Here is a 20,088-nt window from a genome sequence, read left to right as displayed (position 1 = left end):
CTAAACAGGTGTGTTCCACTTCATCGAAGAGGAATGGCCATTATAGTTGGCCTCCAAATGCGTCGGAATCGCAGCTAGGCCACCCTATCGCAGCTGTCATTTTCCGACAGCTCAGCTTGTGCACGTGACACGGTCAATCACACACAAGATTTCCGACGGAGTCACCTTTCAACTGAGCGTCTGCTCTTCGCCGCTTTCATACTACGTGGACCGGCATGCCTTGCATGATTTCCGGTTTTGTCCCCACTTATACGTCACGCGAAGACAGTATGCTCGGTTGGATTTCGGTTTCGGTGTTGCGCTTTTTTGCTTATTTAAAATTATTCTCCAATTCGCCGAGTATTTCTGCTATCGGGCCCGTGACAGGAGCGTCTCAGGAACATAAAAGCACCATTATTTTGACATGGCCAAAAAATCGCCGGAGTTGGCCTAACAAAGAATCGATAGCCCATACGAGTGCCCTCTTAAGTTATATTTCTTCCACAGTTTTATTACAACACTTGCTGGATAAAACGTCTATTTGTAATCCTTCGCTTATATACAAACCGCAAAAAGAAGAAATTTCTGTCCTTTCGAGTTCCGTTCTACTAAATGCCAAGATATTTAGACACGCGTTCTGAAGAGACTGTACATCATTTCATCCGGCAAACTTTGACTACACTATGACACTAACGCGAAATCAGTTTAGACTGACAAATTATTCTTTGAGAACTCCATTGTCATTACTTTCGCGATGTGATATAAATTATTAAAACAGAAGTGGGTGCCCAAGTTTCATTTTTCTTTTAATTTCGCGCTGAAAACCCGGCACCCGAGTGTCAGTCCTTATCTTTTTCTTATTTTGGCTACATTGTCCCAAAAATATTTCCTTAACAATCCGTTCTTATCTATCTACGATGTCACGGCTAGTCGGTGTGGAACAAGTGTTTGGCCTCACGCGAGACATACTTGTCTCACCGCGAGCCGTAGCGTGATGCTCCAGCGTCGCACCGCAGCGAATTCGTCCCGAGCCAGCAGCGCCGTCGTTGCTCTGCAAAAAGCCGATACAAAGCCCGGGCTGTGAGGCACGAGGGCACAAAACCTATTCCGTGGGTTCTTCGCAGCTGCGCTACCGATACGAGACGAGTTATTCGTGCTGTATATTTCGTATGAACACTCAACCTTGTCGTAAACCAAGCGGGAGCCTGCTATCCAGGAATGTTCGTTGGTTTGAATCAATAATAAAAATACCATCTTAGAAGAAATGAGCGCTGAGCGAGTTGGTAATCCATAACGATGAAACTGCGCGAAAAAGAAAACGGGACAAGGAAGGCACAAGCACTGACTGGCAACTGAAACTTTATCGGGAGAAACGCACGTATGTCCATAAGCAATGTGGTACGATGAGCACGTGAACGATTACAGGTGGGCGGTTAGATAGACAATCTCAAGTTCGTGCAACATAACCGATGGCCTAGCAAGGTGCTAGTCTATGCATGAACATAGGACAGCGCGAGAAGTAACAGAGGCGTTTTTTATTCGTAACTACGGTGATATGTGCGCTGCTAGGCCATCGGTTAAGTTGCGCAAACTTCAGATAGAATATCTAACTGCCAACCTGCAATCGTTCGTGTTCTTTATGTCATTTGCTTATATCGATAAACTGCCAGTCAGCGCTTGTGCATGTCTTCCTTGTCCCCGTTTTTCGTCGTTATAAGTTACATCTCCGCGCAGGTGCCCTGAGAGGTTTCTATAAAGTTTGCGTGGCGTGCGTAAAGCGAAAGGATGGCCTCGCTCTAATACGCACACTCAATTTGACGCTGTTTTTCGATCTTACTATAGGAAGGACATTCACAAAAGTCGAATATGCAGGCGATCAGTTACCTGCCTGGAAGCACAGGTAAGTTTATGGGACATGAAATTTACCTGCTATTCAAACCACCACTTTCATTGGGGCGTGAGATATGGTGACTGTTTTGTGAAATACGCAGTTAGCTAACAATGCCATGAATTTCACGGTACTCGCGTTCCACAAGCGTCCGGCTGTTTGGGTCAATTCGCAAGCGGCCATGTTTCACTCGTCCCTTCGTGCTCCTTGTATTTGAAAGCGTCTGCAGTTGAGGCTCGTTCGCCGTCATGGTATCGGAGACACATGCAATGTCGCGCGTGGCGAATCGAGTTGTGCGAAACTGCCATTTTATATGGCTCTGTCGTCATTTTGCGACTGCATGCCGTTGTAGTATTACATGCTCACAAAACGGCATTTACGGAGTGTGCACTGCGTGTGTCTAAACTATATATTGATAAATGCTCACCATGTTAGAATTCTTGCTTGCTTGCTCCTCGAGTGATGGCGCTTGCCCACTACGCAGGGTTGGCCGATGGTTAATGTAAAATAGAAATTTAAAAAAGAAAAAAGTGACAGTTTCGCCGCAAGGGCGATGCAATGGATGCGATAACGATAAACTGGAATGTCATACGAAGAAAAGCTCACTCCTTTAGTAAGCACAGCTGCTGCAGCGAGCAAAGTGACCTTCGTGCGGCTTCTACGCAAACTTTGCGATGAAAGCACAACACGTGGAAAGCCCATCTTCTGAACCCTTCTCAAGAGATAAGCAAGGGCAGGTTTTCGAAATTACAAAAAAAGGAAAAGATAAGCGAGCACAGGCGACCACGCCTCGTAGGCCAAAGTACGGAGCCGGCCGGAGTAAGGGTAGTAAGGGGCTTTAGGTCGGAGTAGAGTCACTAGGAGGCGCGCGGGGCGACGCCCTTGGACAGTGATGCCAACCTAAAAGACAAAGATTTATCCCTAGATTGAAGAAATATCCCTAGATTGACTTTTTAATGTCGTTATTCAGGCTAATTCACCTTTAACGAAGTATAAAGATAGTTGGCTCGCTGTCCCTGTTATCCTCAATCTTATCAGAAGTAAAAAACATCATATTAAGAGCCACTGAAGGTCTTCTGCATTTTCTGCGGAGTGACACATAAAGGACTTACAGATGGCGCCAGTTGCTACACAGACATTTCATCTCGCCGCTCTCCGCGCCCCGCCCCAGCGCCGCCCTCTTCTCGTGACGTAAACCCTCTCTCCTCGGCGACGGCGGCAGTGGCGGCAGAGCTGGCAGTGCGGCGCGGAGTCTGGTGGAGCCGCGACTGGATTCAGAGCCTGAATGTCCAACGAGACGGAATGTCCAACGAGACTGAATGTCCAATGGGTCACGTGACCGGCGTCCAACGGGACGGAATGTCCAACATAGATGAGATAAACGCGCCCTAGTTTAAAATTTCTCAGACAACTCTTTCATTGGGTTGAGATAGCCTAACGCAAGATCGCATTTTTTGTGTGTGTTTTGCAAATATCGACTGTCTGGGGGGTCGGGCGTCGTATTTTTGTTTCCGTATTCGCTTTACTGCATTTATTATAATTTCAACTTTTGTTAGTTTTATTTCTATTTTCTATTTTTAGTTTTCGTATGAATGTTGAACATGTTACTGTATTGATTTATTTTGCTTGTTTGCATACTTTGCTGTTCCTATTTATCTCTGTCATAAATCAGTCATCACAACCCCTTAAAGGATTACGAGAGAGGGCGCTCCCTCGTCAACTTTGAGCGGCATCTCTGTGCGTTTAGACCCTGAGATAGGGTGCCTTGATGCCAGCAGCGCGCTCCTCTACCCTGTACCAGCGCCACTCGTAGCTAAGACGGCAAGTGTGAAACACTCTTTCTGCCAGAAAGCGTCACGAGGCAGGACGAAGCCCTTGCTGTGAAAGTGCGAAATAAGAATAGTTCGAGGGACTCAATTATTTGTTAGAAAACCAACAGCCAATGCATTGGGGACATTATATGTGGCTTTTAAATGCGAAGCATTTCTTGGCGAACTTCCGCGGCTTTGAACGTATCTATCTATCTATCTATCTATCTATCTATCTATCTATCTATCTATCTATCTATCTATCTATCTATCTATCTATCTATCTATCTATCTATCTATCTATCTATCTATCTATCTATCTATCTATCTATCTATCTATCTATCTATCCATCTATCTATCTATCTATCTATCTATCTATCTATCTATCTATCTATCTATCTATCTATCTATCTATCTATCTATCTATCTATCTATCTATCTATCTATCAGCCGCCTACGACTTTGTGCTCTCCTGGCCGTTTCGTTAATCGGAAGTATGCCAAAAGTGGTGTGGCATAACAATACCTTATTACGAACATAAATGACAGGTCATAACATGAAAATCATGACATTCATGTCAGAAACAGCATGACTTACATTCCACGGCCTTGGGGCTCTTGCTGCCGTTCCGTTAATTTCATATATACCAAAATTGGTATGGCGTGACAAAAGTTCATGATGAACCTAATGACAGGTCCTAACGTGCAAATCATGACACGCATGTCATGTGCAGCATGATTCACATGACATGGTTTCGGGGCGCTCGCGGCCGTTTAAATGAATGAATATATACGAAAACTGGTATGACGAGACATTTCTGTATGAGGAACATAACTGACACGTGGTAACATGAAAATCATGACATGCATGTCATGTACGACATGGTTTACATGTCACGCTCATGGCGCACTCGCGGCAGTTTCACTGAATTGATATACACCAAGATTGGTATTGTGCGATGTGACTGTATGAAGAACACGAACAGGTGGTAACATGAAAACCATGACATGCATGTCATGTATGTCATGATTTACATGGCACGCTCATGGTGCATTCGCGGCCGCTTCGCTTGCTTAGATACACCAAAATTGGTATTGCGTGACACGACTGTATGACGAACGTAAATGAGCGGTGGTAACATGAAAATCATGACATGCAAGTCATGTACGACATGACTTACATGCCACGCTCATGGTGCATTCGCGGCCATTTCGCTCGTTTGATATACACCAAAACTGGTATTGCACGACGCGACTGTATGACGAACGTGAATGAGAGGTGGTAACATGAAAATCATGACAAGCATGTCATGTATGTCATGATTTAGATGCCACGCTCATGGTGCATTCGCGGCCGTTTCACTAGCTTGACATACACCAAAATTGGTATTGTGCGATGTGACTGTATGACGAACATAAGTAAGTGACAGGTGGTAACATGAAAACCATGATACGCATGTCATGTACGGTATGATTTACATGACACTAGTCATGGTGCGCTTCTGGCCGTTTTGTTAACTGGGTATATACCAAAATTGGTATGCCTTGACACGAGTACGTGATGAACATAAACGACAGGTCATGCATTGTATATACCAGAATACACGTTTCATTGGCATGGTATATACCAGATTGTGCATGCATTCGTGCATGGCAAACATGCGATATAGGGTGAACTAGATGCCATGGCATGAATGATTTCATTTGGCTCAAAGACAAACAAGGCGGTGTGTGCAGCTCTTTGCTGGCTGCTTCGCATTACATCGATTCCCACTGTGCGTGGGATCTGCCGAATTTTTTTTAACTGCAATGTAATAATTATAACCCATATCGAAAGGAATCCAAGTGGACGAAAAAGCACCCTTACCGTCGGTGGGATCCGAACCCGCAACCTTATAATTACGGCGACGATATGCGCTTTCTAACACTCCCAGGGATTGATCTCACGTAAATACCCAACAAAGTGGACGAGGGAGCGCCCTCCGTCGTAGCTTAATCAGACGCGTAATGCGAAAGTTGTGGGTTCGAATCCCACCGAGAGAAAGTGTGCTTTTTCGTGCCATTTAAGTCTTTTCAATTTAGGTCATATTCATTACACTACAGTTGGACATTCAGGCCGCAAGCGCGTGTCACTGGGGCGTCCAGACGTAACTGCAACGGCTCCTATCGTTACGTCTAGGCGTAACGCTAGACACTGTCAAACGAAAAAGCGAAATTTGTGACCGGGACGGAATGTCCAACGAGACGGAATGTCCAACCGAGACTGGATGTCCAACGAGACTGTATGTCCAACGAGACTCAATGTCCAACCGAGACGAAACGTCCAACGAGACTGTATGTCCAACGAGACGGAATGTCCAACCGAGACGGAATGTCCAACGAGACTGTATGTCCAACGAGACGGAATGTCCAACCGAGACGGAATGTCCAACGAGACTGAATGTCCACTATTGGACATTCAGTCTCGTTGGACATTCAGGCCGCAAGCGCCGCGACTGCAAGGCAGTGCGAGGCGCTGGCGCGCCGCATTTACACAATTGCTGAGGAACGCGCGTAGGTGCGAAGCTCTTGTCCGAAGCCGCGCATGGTCTCGCGCGCGTACTCATGGCGACTGCTCCTCACATTCATGCATGAACTTGTTGCGTGCGATGGGCCGTTGTTGCGCGGTTATATTTTCATTCAACATATATTTTCATTCAATTCCAAAGTGTACCTAAATGGCCATTCTCCCGATCGAGACCCATCGCTAGCGCGTCAACACTGACGTATAGCTCTATAGGAGGGGCAACGAAAGTTGTAGTGACGTCACACCAGATCTGCTGTAGCTACGCGAGTGCCCACCGGACCTCCGCCACCTCCGCAACGTACGTACCGGCTATAGTGAACCAGAATATATTCTAGTTCACTATAGTACCGGCAAAGCATCGGTTGCTACATCACTCGCCGAGTTTCGATCGCTTGCTGGCTAAGTGCGTCACAGCCTTGTGTGGTCACGTGACCAATCCCCCTACCCTGCTACGTCACTGCCCAACCTCGGCGCCCAGAAACCGAAGGTTGTCTACATAAAAAGGCGATATTAACTTATTTAGCGAGAATCCATGAATCTTGGTGCGTGTATCATGCTTCCTGGAGCTATAGGAAACGCTTACAGCAATGAACGCGCAAGCCACAAATTTGGTGGCACCACCCATTTAATACGACAAAGTTGCATTTCCGCCAAGTGGTCAACATATAATAATCTCGCGTTACAGAACTGCTGACTGCTGTCGTCTTCACTTGGCCCCTTAAATGAAAAAGCTCGCTTAGATGAAAAAAATGACTGCGGCTTAGCTCGGCAAGGCCCGGTTATGCAAGTGTTGGTTATGCTTATTTACCCTCGTAGCCGAAGCACCGTTTGCCAAGCGAACGATATGGCTAGTCGAACGTTCCGTACTGCGTGCACTCACCAGCGTCGTTCCATCAGTTTCCGATGCAGTCGACGCGAGAAACGCCAGGTCGTGCTCCTCTGCTGCAGTGCTGGGCAGTATCGAAGATACATGTGTCTTAGATACTATCTTAGATACCCTTTGGGTATCTTGTATCTGTATCGCGATACGTCTCGCAAATTGAGTATCTGTATTTCCGATACATTCAATATTGTATCGTGTATCTAAAGATACAAGATACTGCTGTAGAAACACCACCGTGCGAAACAATAAACGTTGGCTGAACTCCGCTTCTCAAGCTGATACTGCTGCCACTATGCCACCTGAATAAAACTAACGACAGTGACATTCTTTTATCTTTCTGCCAGAGTGCTCCAGCGAACACAGGCGATTAGTTCTACGCGTCCCTATTCGTAGAGGAAACTCACGTGATGGCACTCGAGCCACCTCGACAAAAACAGGCGCGGTAACGTCTACGCGCAGCAGACGTTTTTTCTCGATGTTTTCGCTTTTTTAGTTGTGTCGGTGCCCTGACACTTTTTCTAGCCAGTGATCAGTACTCCAATGCGTGCGGCGTCTTTCGCTCAAATTCTGATGCCGCTATAGTGTCGTTATCGAAGTTTGTCTTGCGTGGTGCTTTATTGCAAAGTCTCAATAATGCAAGATTGGGGTTGATTTACGTCTCGCGGCTATCCCACATCAGCGATTTGAAAGACCTCGTAAATGTATGCTTGATGATGAGATTGATTTATATGCAAATGAAATTCTAACAACCGTGGCACCACCGGTGCCAATGCTAGATGTAGTAGAACAAGTATTTACGTAACAGAAGCTATTTTGGCGTACTGCATCAATGTTCTTCCTGCTAAATTATTCAAGGAGTTATTTTAATGATAATTTGATTGTTAGCAAAATTGATCTCTTTGCTGTACTCCGTTCGCATTCCATACATTACCTAGGCCTCGGTATAGTTCTTGCCTTTCTGTTTACTGTTATACGTCTTTTGTAACCAGCCGCTAAAATACGTTCTTTGCTTCAGTCGTCTGCGTGAAAGCGTGCGTGGAGTATGCAGCAACAAAAATTCTGCTTACAATTTAGTAGAATAGCGAAATTGAGTATGCATTATAATTATGCAAAATATAAAAAATCTTTAAAAAATCTTAGGAAGGGAGTTTGAGAAATATAGTACAAAGTACTCCGTTTTTCTCATGAGCGTCCCCACGAGCCCTTTGATACTATTTCCCACCGGTACTGTGTTTTCTACTTTCTGTCCTTAACATCTAAGTTGAGGCAATCAGTTTTCTATTGTCTGACCGTGACATGTAAGTTGACGGTACATGATGCTCTATTGTCATAGCTTCTAGAGGTTCCGCCTGTGTCGTATTTATACAGGGTGTTTCGCGTAACTGGAACCGAATACTTACAAAGAAGTGGTTACCCTCTACCGAATAAAACCAACGACATGGTTTAGCGTCATGTGGCTCTCGTTACCGTATTTTTATATTGCGCTTAATTCCTTAATTAACTACGATGAAATATGCAACACTTCAGATATTCAATTTAGGGCCAAGTGCACTTTCTTACGTTGTAGAGGGCATTCGAGAACGACCAAACCGGCGCGTAGACCGCGGCGAAATGAGCGGCCGCTGCTTTAAGTATCGGTTCCACAGTGCCTCAACATTTCTGAAGGCCGCACACGGCATAGCAAACGCCACCGTCCCTGAGAAGCGATAGCTTGACGGTCCGCGCGCCGGCTGTTTTGCTTTTCTGAGCGCTGTAGTACGGTAGCGCATGAGCACAGTCACGTGGTTTTATTTCACGTATCGAGGGCTTCCTTTAAAAGGCCGGAAAATATTCACCACGCAGCGTGTACGACGCAAAAAAAAAAAAAGGATCGGTCGTTTTTAAATGCGCCCTATTCGTGACGAAACGCACTCGGCCCAAGAATGAATATCAAAAATGTTCCATGATTGAGCTTATTTATTTACCATTTAGGCGAAATATCAAAAAATACCATAACGAGTGCCGCATGACGGTAAACCATATAGAGGAGAAATGCTAAAAACAGAGTCCCTCAACAATTTCAGTGTTATCAAAGGACTCTGGTAAAAGATTGCCCGTTAGTAAATATGTTGCTAGCGAATCCTTTACGCCAGCAGATAAGCAGGATATGAAAAATTATTGCACTTTTATGTCTTCACTGAACTGTAAGCGCTGACTCTGTAGCTATCGTCTTCGCACGATGCGTCGCAAGAAATATCGCTACCAGCGTTTTTGCTGCTCTACACCTGTAGGGTGATGCGCTATTACGAAAACGGTAATAAGTTTACGGACAAGGTAAGACTGTAAAGCGGTATTTGCGCCATCATGCTGAGGCTTCTTAATGACGTTTTTGCAAGTAGATGGCAACCAACTAGCTGGTCGTCAAGTAGAGCAGCGATACGCATCATGTGAAAGTGTCAAGCAAAAACAGCTGACCTCGCAGCGTATAAAGAGCTGTCATGTTAAGCAGCCAAACAAATCCCAGTAAGTTGTTTCGGAATGAAACTGGTGCTTTGAGCACGGTGTAAGAAGTGGCTTTGAGCAAGAAAGACAGAACTTTCGGGATGCAGTCAGATATTTCATTACAATTAAACAAAGTTGGTCACAGTTAAGAAATTTTCCAGTAAACGCTTTTGTACATACGCCTCTGTTGCTTCATTATAGAGATCTATAATAGCAAATTTTCAAATGTATCGAAGTATCTTAAGATACAATTGGGAAGTATCGTATCGGATACATTTTTTCGGGGAGTATCTTGTATCTGTATCTCAAATACTTCTTGCCAGAGTATCTTGTATCATATCGCGATACAATTGCAAAGTATCTTTGCCCAGCCCTGCTCTGCTGGCAGATGCGCGCGCTCCTTGCGTTTTCACCTCGGACGCTGAGGAAGGGCATTCGGGGGGAAGACAGACTAAATTTCGCGCAGCTTGCCACGGGGTATGGGTTCTTCGCTTCAAGGCCACGCGGAGATACACCGCGAAACTAGCTCGACTAGGCCAGCAAAGCTTTCGCTTTAAAACAGCAAACAGCGGAAATTATCGTTTTTATAGCCTTTCTAATTGAAGAAGCGTGATTACTCAGTAACGCCTGTCTTTACTGGTCACGTAATGTAACATTTGCAGAGCCTTACCAAAAATCCCTAGAATCAATAAATAGACTCCAAGTCCCTGAAAGAGATAGAAAACCCCTAGATGTAGGGATAAATCCCTAGGGTTGGCATCACTGCCCTTGGAGGAAGAGGAGTAAACTTTATCGATGCCAAACGGGACGCCCTTGAAAGCCGGCCCTTTCGGCTTTTGCGCCATCTCGCGGGTTAACAAGCACGCTTAACCAGCTCACATCGGAGTACAATCAACGGTAAATGGTGTGTTGCGACGTGACAGCGTCCGACGTAGACGTGCCGTCGTCACTTGTTTAATGAGAGGACGAAGGCGTACGGCCGATGAAGGAAGCGAGAGGTCGAAGCCGAGCAGCGGCCGTGGCGTCCAGCCAGCCAAAAGCACCCGAACGTCCCAACTGTCTCGCGCCACGAGCCACCGGCGCTCGTCGTCTTTTAGGGCCCGTATTCCCAAAAGGCGACAATCGCAAAAGTATCGCCTTTGGTGCGCGCTGATTGGCTATTGAGCAAACCGGAAAAGTTAGGGCGCCATCTGGTAGTTCCGCCGACGTCAATTTTGCGTCATAGTGCTCGACGGTGCTCTCGACATATTTGCAATAAGCGAAGGCACCGTTAACCGTCGGTTCGTGGTGAAGTCTAGCATTTCAATGACGTAGGCGGTAACTTCTAGTATTCAATCCTCGGTGGATATACGCAGCATTTTTTACGCTGAAGCTTTCATCAAGCATTACCTTGAGGTGTTATCAGCACTCGTTCTTTGCCAGCGCGTGTTTGTTCGTGGTTTGAACGTCCCAGGAGCATGAACCGTGCGTTGCTCGCGTGGCTTATCGCGAGCCGGCAACATGTTGAGATCTTGAGACGATGTCGCTGCGGCTGCACGCTACAGCTGAACTCTCCGAGCACGCCGTGTTAAACTATCAACGAAAATACGTTTCACGCAAAGTTGCATTCTTTAAATATTATACTGTGCATTAAATAATCGAACAAAAAAACGTTGAAAGCACTTTCAACACGTCTTACACTTCAAGTAGCCACAGCCAAGCCGGCCAAGCCTGGCCACTGCGTAGAAGCAGCAGCACACGCTCGAAAACGCCGTACTCGGGTTGCTCTGCGCTCGTACAGTGCGGTACAGTGCGCTCACTCCCGTGTTGTGAGACATTCGTACCATAGAGTTTCATACAATACTTACTAGAGGGAACTCTGGCGCTAGTGTCTATGGGAGCTGCAACGCATGACGCTTCAGCCAGCATGGGTACAGTCCCAGGTGAAAATGTGCAACTGGGAATCCAACTGGTTTCAACTGGTATTAACTGGGATCAAATGGTCCCAGTTGCAGTCCAACTGGCCCCAGTTGGAAACCAATGGGTCCCACTTGATTCCAGTTGCAACTGGTTCCAGTTAGCAGCTGTCCCAGTTACAACTCAACTGGTCCCAGTTGATTCCAGTTGCAACTGGTTCCAGTTAGCAGCTGTCCCAGTAACAACTCAACTGGCCACCAATGGGAACCACGATCAGTTGAACTGGAAGCAGCTGGTCCCAGTTGGAAACCCTAACCAGTTATATTGGAAGCAAGTGGTCCCAATTGTGCGCTGCCTGGAAGGGGGTGTTTTACCGAAAATAAATAATGAAAATAGGTGTTTTTCTCGAATAGTCAGGCCTTCACCAAGTGCCCCCCCCCCCCCCCAAAAAAAAAAAAAGATTCCTGGCTACGGGCCTGATATCCAGGCTCCAAATAAACAGCGATTCCGCTTCATTAACCGCGGTTGAGCAGAGCACTCGATCGGCTTCTCATGTTGAAACGAAGATCATGATCGAGCGAGGGTGACGAGACACACGTGGCGCAACGAAAGGGTATTTCAGCGCCGCTTTACCGTTCGGAAAAACTTTACCGTCGTGGTTGGCATGTAGCTTTTCTAATCATGCCACTTTGATAATCTAATCACGTTAACGTACGCTGTCAGCAACTCGCGCGGCTATAATGTTATAGAAAAACTGCGTGTCGACCACGACAGTACAGTGTCTCCGTACCTGTCCTGCGGTAAACAGGCACTGGTAAAGCACACTAAAGAAAAATGTGCAAACGCACGATGCTTGCGAATGAATCGACAACACAGCAGCGCCTAAATAGCGAAGGTGTTGTTAAACGCCACAGAATAATAACATAGAAACCGCCATGAGACCGCAACCGGCATAGAAACAGCCGATTGACCAAAAAAGTGAACCGGTGCGCGGCGTGGCGCCAGAGATGCTGCGTGTTAATTGTTATGAACTTTCCTTTCTTCACGTTAACATAGAAACCGCCATGAGACCGCAACCGGCATAGAAACAGCCGATTGACCAAAAAAGTGACCCGGTGCGCGGCGTGGCGCCAGAGATGCTGCGTGTTAATTGTTATGAACTTTTTTTTCACGTTCCTTGCTTCTACAGAATGTCCTAACCTTAAAAAGAAGCTTTGAATAATATTTAAATTTTACAGCAATTTATGCTAAGCAAGACAAGAAGCGCTATAAAAATACAGGCGAAAATAATGTGATGCAAACCAGGTGTAAACGTCGTGCGTCCGGCGCGCCATCCGCGCTCGCCCGATACGAAGACAAGCCGAGCTTGCGGCCAAGCCAGCCAAGCTAAGCCAAAAAGTTAGCTCGGCGCACGCTTTGTGTAATCTCGACACGTAAGCCTGCTTACACGGTGTTTGCTTTAGTGTATTTCCGCGACGAGAACGTGAAGGCTATGTTCAACGTGCACCATAAGAACTCAGCCACAAATGTCTTGGATTATGACTCTACAAAGTGGCACCAAGAATAATGGCAAGACGAGCAACAAGCTTACGTCAAGGCCCATGTGCTCCGATTGTTCGGTGAGTTGAGTGCATGATATTTACTCTTATTTAGTCTTTGTTTGATATTGCCCTTATTTTTTGTATTAAAAACGTGGGACGAAGCAGAAAGATCGGGAAAACAAGTCCCTTGTCCTCCGTCTCTGGTATCTGATGACAGCGAGACCAGCGACGCTTCCGTTCAGACGCTTTAATGGAGGTTGAATTTTGCGCACATATATTGTTGCAGTTTGTTGTTGTGTTTGTCTCTATGCACAAAGAAACATAAGCGTAGATCAGGGCTGAAGGACCGGTGCCCTGCTCGTCAGTGTAGTTGAAGTCTCGCAAACCCTTTGTGTACTTTATGCTCAGCGTGTGTGTTGAGCCAAAAACGCGCTTATCGCCTCTTAATAAAACGCTCTAGTCGATGCGGTGTGTGCGTTGGCGTGCGCACCAATCGGCTTATCAAACTTGTTCGACATAACATCACAAGAACGATATAATTCGTTACAAATGTGCGTAACATATGTGCATTGGTGCGGTTTATTAATGCTGTTGGCTTAATTGCATAAGCATGTAACGTGCAGCACGTGTTTTAGCCAACTCATTGCAGCCTGACTGCTGTGTTGGGCTTGCAACGATATGGAATCTAGGCTGCCTTGACTCTGTTATATCTTTCTGACTGCCTCATCGTGAATCTACCATAGCTTAATTTAATTACTTCATGCCATCTTTAAGTTGACATTTTAGTGGCATGCTCTATGCATAATAGTCACCACCATCCCGAAAAAGATAACCATACAGATTGTAAGTGATTATTGAAATAGTTTGCAGTAATTCAGTGTTAACCACACAATGTATAAGCTTGGGCGAGTTTGCAGTTCATGCTTGGGTGAATCTCAAAGAACACAGGACGCAAGCATGTAAACAGGATAAGGCACCACTCATTTTTTTCTTTTGCCCTCTCTTCTAGTTTCCTTCCTCGATTGCCGCAAAATTTTGCAGATATGCTGTGTTCTTTACGCAATAAGCCACAGTTGGGTGTGTAATATTTCACTCAGCCTTCCGCAACATTGTGAACATGTGCGGTGAATCACAGGTCTAGATAATTTTTCACTGTACCCCCAACTTTGTACACATTGCTATCAAAGTTAAAGTTCAATAAAGAAGTGTTACAGTTTTTCTGATTTCATGGCTCTGTTTATTTTCAGAATTTTGGAGGCATTTCCTCGAGTGCCGCTGCGGCTGCCCAGAAGAAAGTGACACAAGACATAGTTGCCTTGGCAAAATGGTCGCTGACATCATGAAGGGCCAGCATAAGCATTTGTAGTTTTGATTATGAAAATATATTTGAACGTATGCCTCATTCAATTACTGTGAGTATCATTGCATGGGCGCTGCTATATTGCAGGCCTTCTGCATGACGACGGGACACCCATGAAACACTTACTCAAGGCTAATTCTAATAGGGCAAAAAAGGACAATAGGACAAGCGGGCAAAAAACAATGACAAGCTGGGACCGGCTGCAGTGGGAAACAACTGGGACGAGCTGCAGTGGGGAAACAACTGGGACCAGCTGCAGTGGGGACCCAGCTGGGACCAGTTGCAGTGGGGACCCAACTGGTCCCCGCTGGAAATTGTTCCATAAACCATTTGAACTGGGACCAGTTGGGACCAGTCGCATTCCCAGTTGCAAATTTTCACCTGGGGTGTACTAGAAAGGGCAGTGAAGCGGGCGGAGGAACCGACCCATAGGGGCAGGTGACGCCGCCGCTGGCGAACGAAGCGGCGGCGCTGCAGTCGCTCAATCTTGAAGGCGGGTGCCTCGTACTGCCGCCTCCTTGGCTGGAACGCGCTTGTTTGGAAGTGATTCTCCCGCTTTTCTCTCAATGTGTGATGCCATAACGTGAGAATGGCTCCTAAAAAACAACGCTTGAATCATTTCTTCGCTCCTGGATGCAGCACAGCGTACTCTTGAAGCAAACGGCGAAGCTTTCGTTGTTTAAAGCGCCCGCAGACCCAGAGCGAAGAAACGATTGGGAACGTTATTTGCTATTGAACGTTATTCAGTGGACGCAAACTTCATAGCGAGAGTGTTATGGATGTGTTGCATACGATTCATCATGCTTCCCCCATTGCAGGTCGACTGCGAAATTCACTCTAAGAGCCTATAACAGTACGCAGTTTTGGGTTTTACGTTACTATATGCGACTGTACGTTTTTGTGAAAGGCGGGAATAAGTCAATAAGTCCAATCTGCTGAGGAAACAATTTTGCCAAGCACCTCAAACTAAGCAGGCTAAACTAGCTGCATGGCAACTCTCTCAGCATGCATTATACTTTTGCCTTCCTCACCTGCTGTTATTTCTGTGATTTGCTGAGCTTTACCTTGCCAGTTGTGAGGATTTGCTGAATCAAAGCAAGCGGCTTCCCTTTTGTACAGTAATTCAGTTGTTTTTCTACCCATTACTATGGTAATGCTCTCATTGCATTAGTGTGAAAAACAATGTCATATATCAATGCTCTGTGCCCTACTGCCTCATGTGTGTGTTCTCATATTCTGTGGTGCATTGTCACATATTAATTCACAGATTACAGAGACCATGACCTTGTGTCCATTTTGTGAAATGCTGTAGCTCGTTTAACTGCTCGCCGAAGCCTGCACGGTCCCTATAAATAAAATCGGCTGCTTTGCCAGTTTGAGGAAGTTTCCACTTGGCTTTCTGCATCAGTACTGTGCTAGACTTCTTTTTGAGCTTGCTTGCCTTGTGTTTCGGGTATGATTTCTATAAATTGTTTCTGTGGGCGTATATGACTGTTCAAATTCGTGCACGAATGTTTTATTATAGCTGTTTCAGCAACGAGTCCAGCTGATTCTGCGTGACGTTGTTCATTTACGCGATCTTTTTTTTTTCTTTTTTTTCAGGCCTTGTGCAAAGAGAACGAGCGCACCATGTGACTGTTTAGTTTAAACTTACTTTCATAATTGTCGCGACTAGCTACGTTTAATTAACCTCTCACACGGCTTCCCTATTGCGATTACCCAAGATCCGAATGTACTCGCTCTCTATCAGAGATTCGTCTGCGCTTTCAAGTTCTGTAAGCTAAACAAACTCGATCCTGATTGCTGAAACGGTTGAAAATGTTTTAATGGAACTCAACTGCGATGGAAAGTGTCCGTGTTTTCAAGAGCGTGGCTCTATTCAAGCGGCGAGTACTTTCTCAAAATGCGTTTGCATCTGTGGGAAAACCAATCTGTCTTGTAGTTTCTGGTCCTTAGCAGATAATACAGACTAAATAAGCGAAGTGCTTACGCGCAAACATCTGAACCACAGACACAGCGCGCGCCAAGCACATGCGAGTGTCGCAGTGGTTGCTACGTTTCGCGTGCTCCTCTTCAAGATTGGTCGATCGCAGCGCCGCCGCTGCTGGCGACGCCGCCGGAGTCACGCGGAGGCTGCCGCCCGCTTCACTGCCCCTTCTAGTACACTGTAGCATGGGAATGATGGGTAGTACACAAATTTGTCTAAACTTCGTACTTTCGGCTCCGTTTGGCTCCGCGTTGGCTGCGTCCGCTTTGTTGCAAAACAAAGTTCAGCAAAAGTCAGCAGTTTCACTTCGCCACTTTAACTTCTTTAGGCTAAGCGATTCAAATCTGGTCACGAAGTTCACAACGATCCATTCTTTTGTCCGAAAGAAAACCAAAACATAGCAATAAACAAAGCCACAAGTACGTTTGAAGCCGCAAGCACGAAGACTAGGCAAATTTGTGTACTACCCTGTAACTACCCATCATTCCCATGGTAGCTGAACGATCGCAGCGCCAGAGTCCCCTCTAGTTAATTTTAGGAAACTCTATGATTCGTACTACCAACGGCCAGTTGCAACAATGACGTCACAGGCAAGTCTTTTTTTTACTTATTGGACGCATCAAATTCTACGTCACCAAACGCGATACTATCGCCTTTTGCGATCGTTTGAGAATACGGGCCCTGAATTCCGCTTGGCGGCGCGACAGTCTATGGGTATTGCGAATAAGATGCTTCACATCTAGTGCCCGTATTCTCAAACGATCGCAAAAGGCGATAGTATCGCGTTTGGTGACGTAGAATTTGATGCGTTCAATAAGTAAAAAAAAGACTTGCCTGTGACGTCATTGTTGCAACTGGCCGTTGGTAGTACGAATGTCTCACAACACGGGAGAGTGAGCGCACTGTACCGCACTGTACGAGCGCAGAGCAACCCGAGTACGGCGTTTTCGAGCGTGTGCTGCTGCTTCTACGCAGTGGCCAGGCTTGGCCGGCTTGGCTGTGGCTACTTGAAGTGTAAGACGTGTTGAAAGTGCTTTCAACGTTTTTTTGTTCGATTATTTAATGCACAGTATAATATTTAAAGAATGCAACTTTGCGTGAAACGTATTTTCGTTGATAGTTTAACACGGCGTGCTCGGAGAGTTCAGCTGTAGCGTGCAGCCGCAGCGACATCATCTCAAGATCTCAACATGTTGCACCTGACATTCACGCGCGCTCTGATCCCCGTTCTGCGCATGCGCGAAAAAAGAAAAAAAGGTACAATTTGCAGTGTTAGGGATCTCTCTTCTTCAAACTTTAGGTACTTTCTAGGTGCTTCTGTGAATCGCTCTGTTTTCCCTAGGTTAACGGCTCGGGCAACGTTTTTGTTTTGCTCAGAGGCTCGGCAAATCGTCAGCGCGGGAAAGATGGCAGTTGAATGCGAGGTAGGTCCTTCGTTTTTCTTTCACGATTTTGCCGTATCGGAAAATGATAGCCGCAATTAAAGGCGCGTTGAGGGCTGAAATGAGGAGGCGATGTCGTCTGATGTAGAAGTGTTTAACGCCAGAGCGTTTGCCGGGTTAATCTACTGAGGTGCACGGCGGTTGAAACGCGATCCTTTTTTTCGACACTCGGCGGGCGTTTGAGGTCGCCTAATCGAGCATTTGTCACGCAGTTTGATTATTTCGATTTAGATTGCGTTATACAGAGCCATTCTAAGACCGCTATACACGAAAACTGCGGCTCGACGACGAGTCAACATGTATGAGCTCTCTCACTTTGTTGATAAGCTGACGGCATTCCCCCGGGATATTGACTAAAAAGGTTGGAGTGCGCGTTAGTACGATGCGCGCCGAAAAGTCCGGCACCTTTCGCGGTGTAAGAATTAGGGAAAGATCTTTTATTTATTTATGCAGGTGCCCTCTCCAGTTCCCCTGATGGATCTGCGGAGTCGGATATCTGGCGCTGCGGAGAACCGAGCTGATTGCAGTACCAGCACTCTGAAGCACTTATTTGAGCAGGAAAGATAAAGGTGAGCAGAAAGTTTCGAGGCAAGACTGACTTCACGTGTGGAGTGGAATCATGTTGATATTCGGTGCAACGTTGGTGTGCGGCCCGGCCCGAACCCGAGAAAAAAATTTCACATCCCCGGCCCGGCCCGACCTCAGATCGGGCCCGACAGAGGCCCGGGCCAATAATCTAGGTCGTGTTGCCCGAACATGGAATCGACAGCAAGGCGTTTTAAGTAGCAAATATCTACGTTTTGTTGGCACACGGTACGCTAACAAGTATGCTTTAATCTACGGTAATTCTTACGGTAAAGGGTCTCACTGTGGTAACAGGTGACCGGACATACTGGGTACGATGAACAGTTATTCGGCAGCGGTATACTATGCATATTTTTTCAACAAATACAGTGGGAATCCTCAAGGGCGTTTCGTAGCAGATATTGAAGCAGAAAAAGGTGATTTCATGGCCAGGAATTGGGGACATTGATGGAGTTAAGGGAGCTGCCACTAAACGCACCAGTGGTGAGACTGACTTACTGAGGCATTGAAGCACCCTCTTCGCCTCGCTCCGCCGCACACGCTCCCGAGCATCGTATTCAAAAATTTTTTCAGCACCGCGAGCTGTTCCGACATAATCTGATACAATGAAGGAACAGATGTGGACTTTGGAAACAACAAGAATAAGGCCGACAAACGCGACCGAGGAAGTTACATGGCGTTAGCTACACAATAAAGCAGCCTATCAATTGAACAAGCGCTTCTCAGCCAATCTAAAACCGGGAGTCATTTTTGAAACCTCTTCTTTGAGCTTCGTAATCGAAGTCGAAAGAAGCCAAAGTGGGTCTGAATTTAGGCGGTTCTCACAGGCTGCATGGTACAATCTTCAAATGGCCTGGGAAGGTAGGCGCTTTGCGGCACGTTATTGGAATTACGCCTAAATTGTTCAAGTGGTTCCCTAGTATCTGAAACCGACAGTCGTTTTCAGTACCATATTTTGTTCGTGAGATATTATTTTTGTGTGTGTGTCCACATAGGCGTGCGCACAGGGGGGCGGCCGCCCCCCCTAATCACCTAAGAGGGGGCGCAAAATCTGCCCCATACATTGACATAGTAGGGTGGGGGGGGGGGCGCTGCGATGAACCTTCGCCCCCCCCCCCCCTGATGGGGAACCCTGCGCACGCCTATGTGTGTCCATGCTTCCCATTCAGTTACTGCAGGGCTCCCTGCCGCCGCCAGGAGATAGCGCGACATGCACATGTCCCGAAATAATGGGGACGGCAGCATGAGTTCAGTTTCAACAGGGAGCGCAATAAGAACAGAGGAGACAGAGAATAGAACGCTCTCTTGTTTTATTGCGCTCTCTATTAAAACTTAAACCATGCTCTACCATCAAACCCAATCGTGCACCTTTCTGGATATGTAGCACCTGTCTTCAGAATGGGAGCACTTTGCCACGGCAAGAGAAATAGGGGAAGAGAGCCAAATGAATTATCTTTGTTTAAATACACTAACCTAGATAAAGATCATAACGAACTCCGTGCACCACATGTACTTTTCGAAATATGTATAAACAGCCGAAAGGACGAAAAAAGCTATTTGTTATAGCATTATTTCCATATATCACACCTCTGCTAGTATATACAGTCTATAGTGCCGAAGAACTTTTTCTTTATTTATTGTGTGCTGCAATTCTTGTTTGCTTTACTTCTAT

The 20,088-nt window shown here is 46.2% G+C and overlaps 1 long non-coding RNA gene across 1 annotated transcript; it reads left to right on the top strand.

Annotated features, from left to right (window-relative positions):
- The first annotated feature begins 17,603 nt into the window (after positions 1-17,603).
- Positions 17,604-18,437, top strand: LOC119404072 (uncharacterized). Its single transcript, XR_005186151.2, has 3 exons — positions 17,604-17,646; positions 17,732-17,813; positions 18,285-18,437. It is a non-coding gene; the product is annotated as an uncharacterized LOC119404072 (long non-coding RNA).
- The last annotated feature ends 1,651 nt before the right edge of the window (positions 18,438-20,088 follow it).

Source organism: Rhipicephalus sanguineus, chromosome 9, assembly GCF_013339695.2.
Source record: "Rhipicephalus sanguineus isolate Rsan-2018 chromosome 9, BIME_Rsan_1.4, whole genome shotgun sequence".
Taxonomy (NCBI): Eukaryota; Metazoa; Arthropoda; class Arachnida; order Ixodida; family Ixodidae; genus Rhipicephalus; species Rhipicephalus sanguineus.
This window is presented reverse-complemented; position numbering and strand designations above follow the sequence as displayed.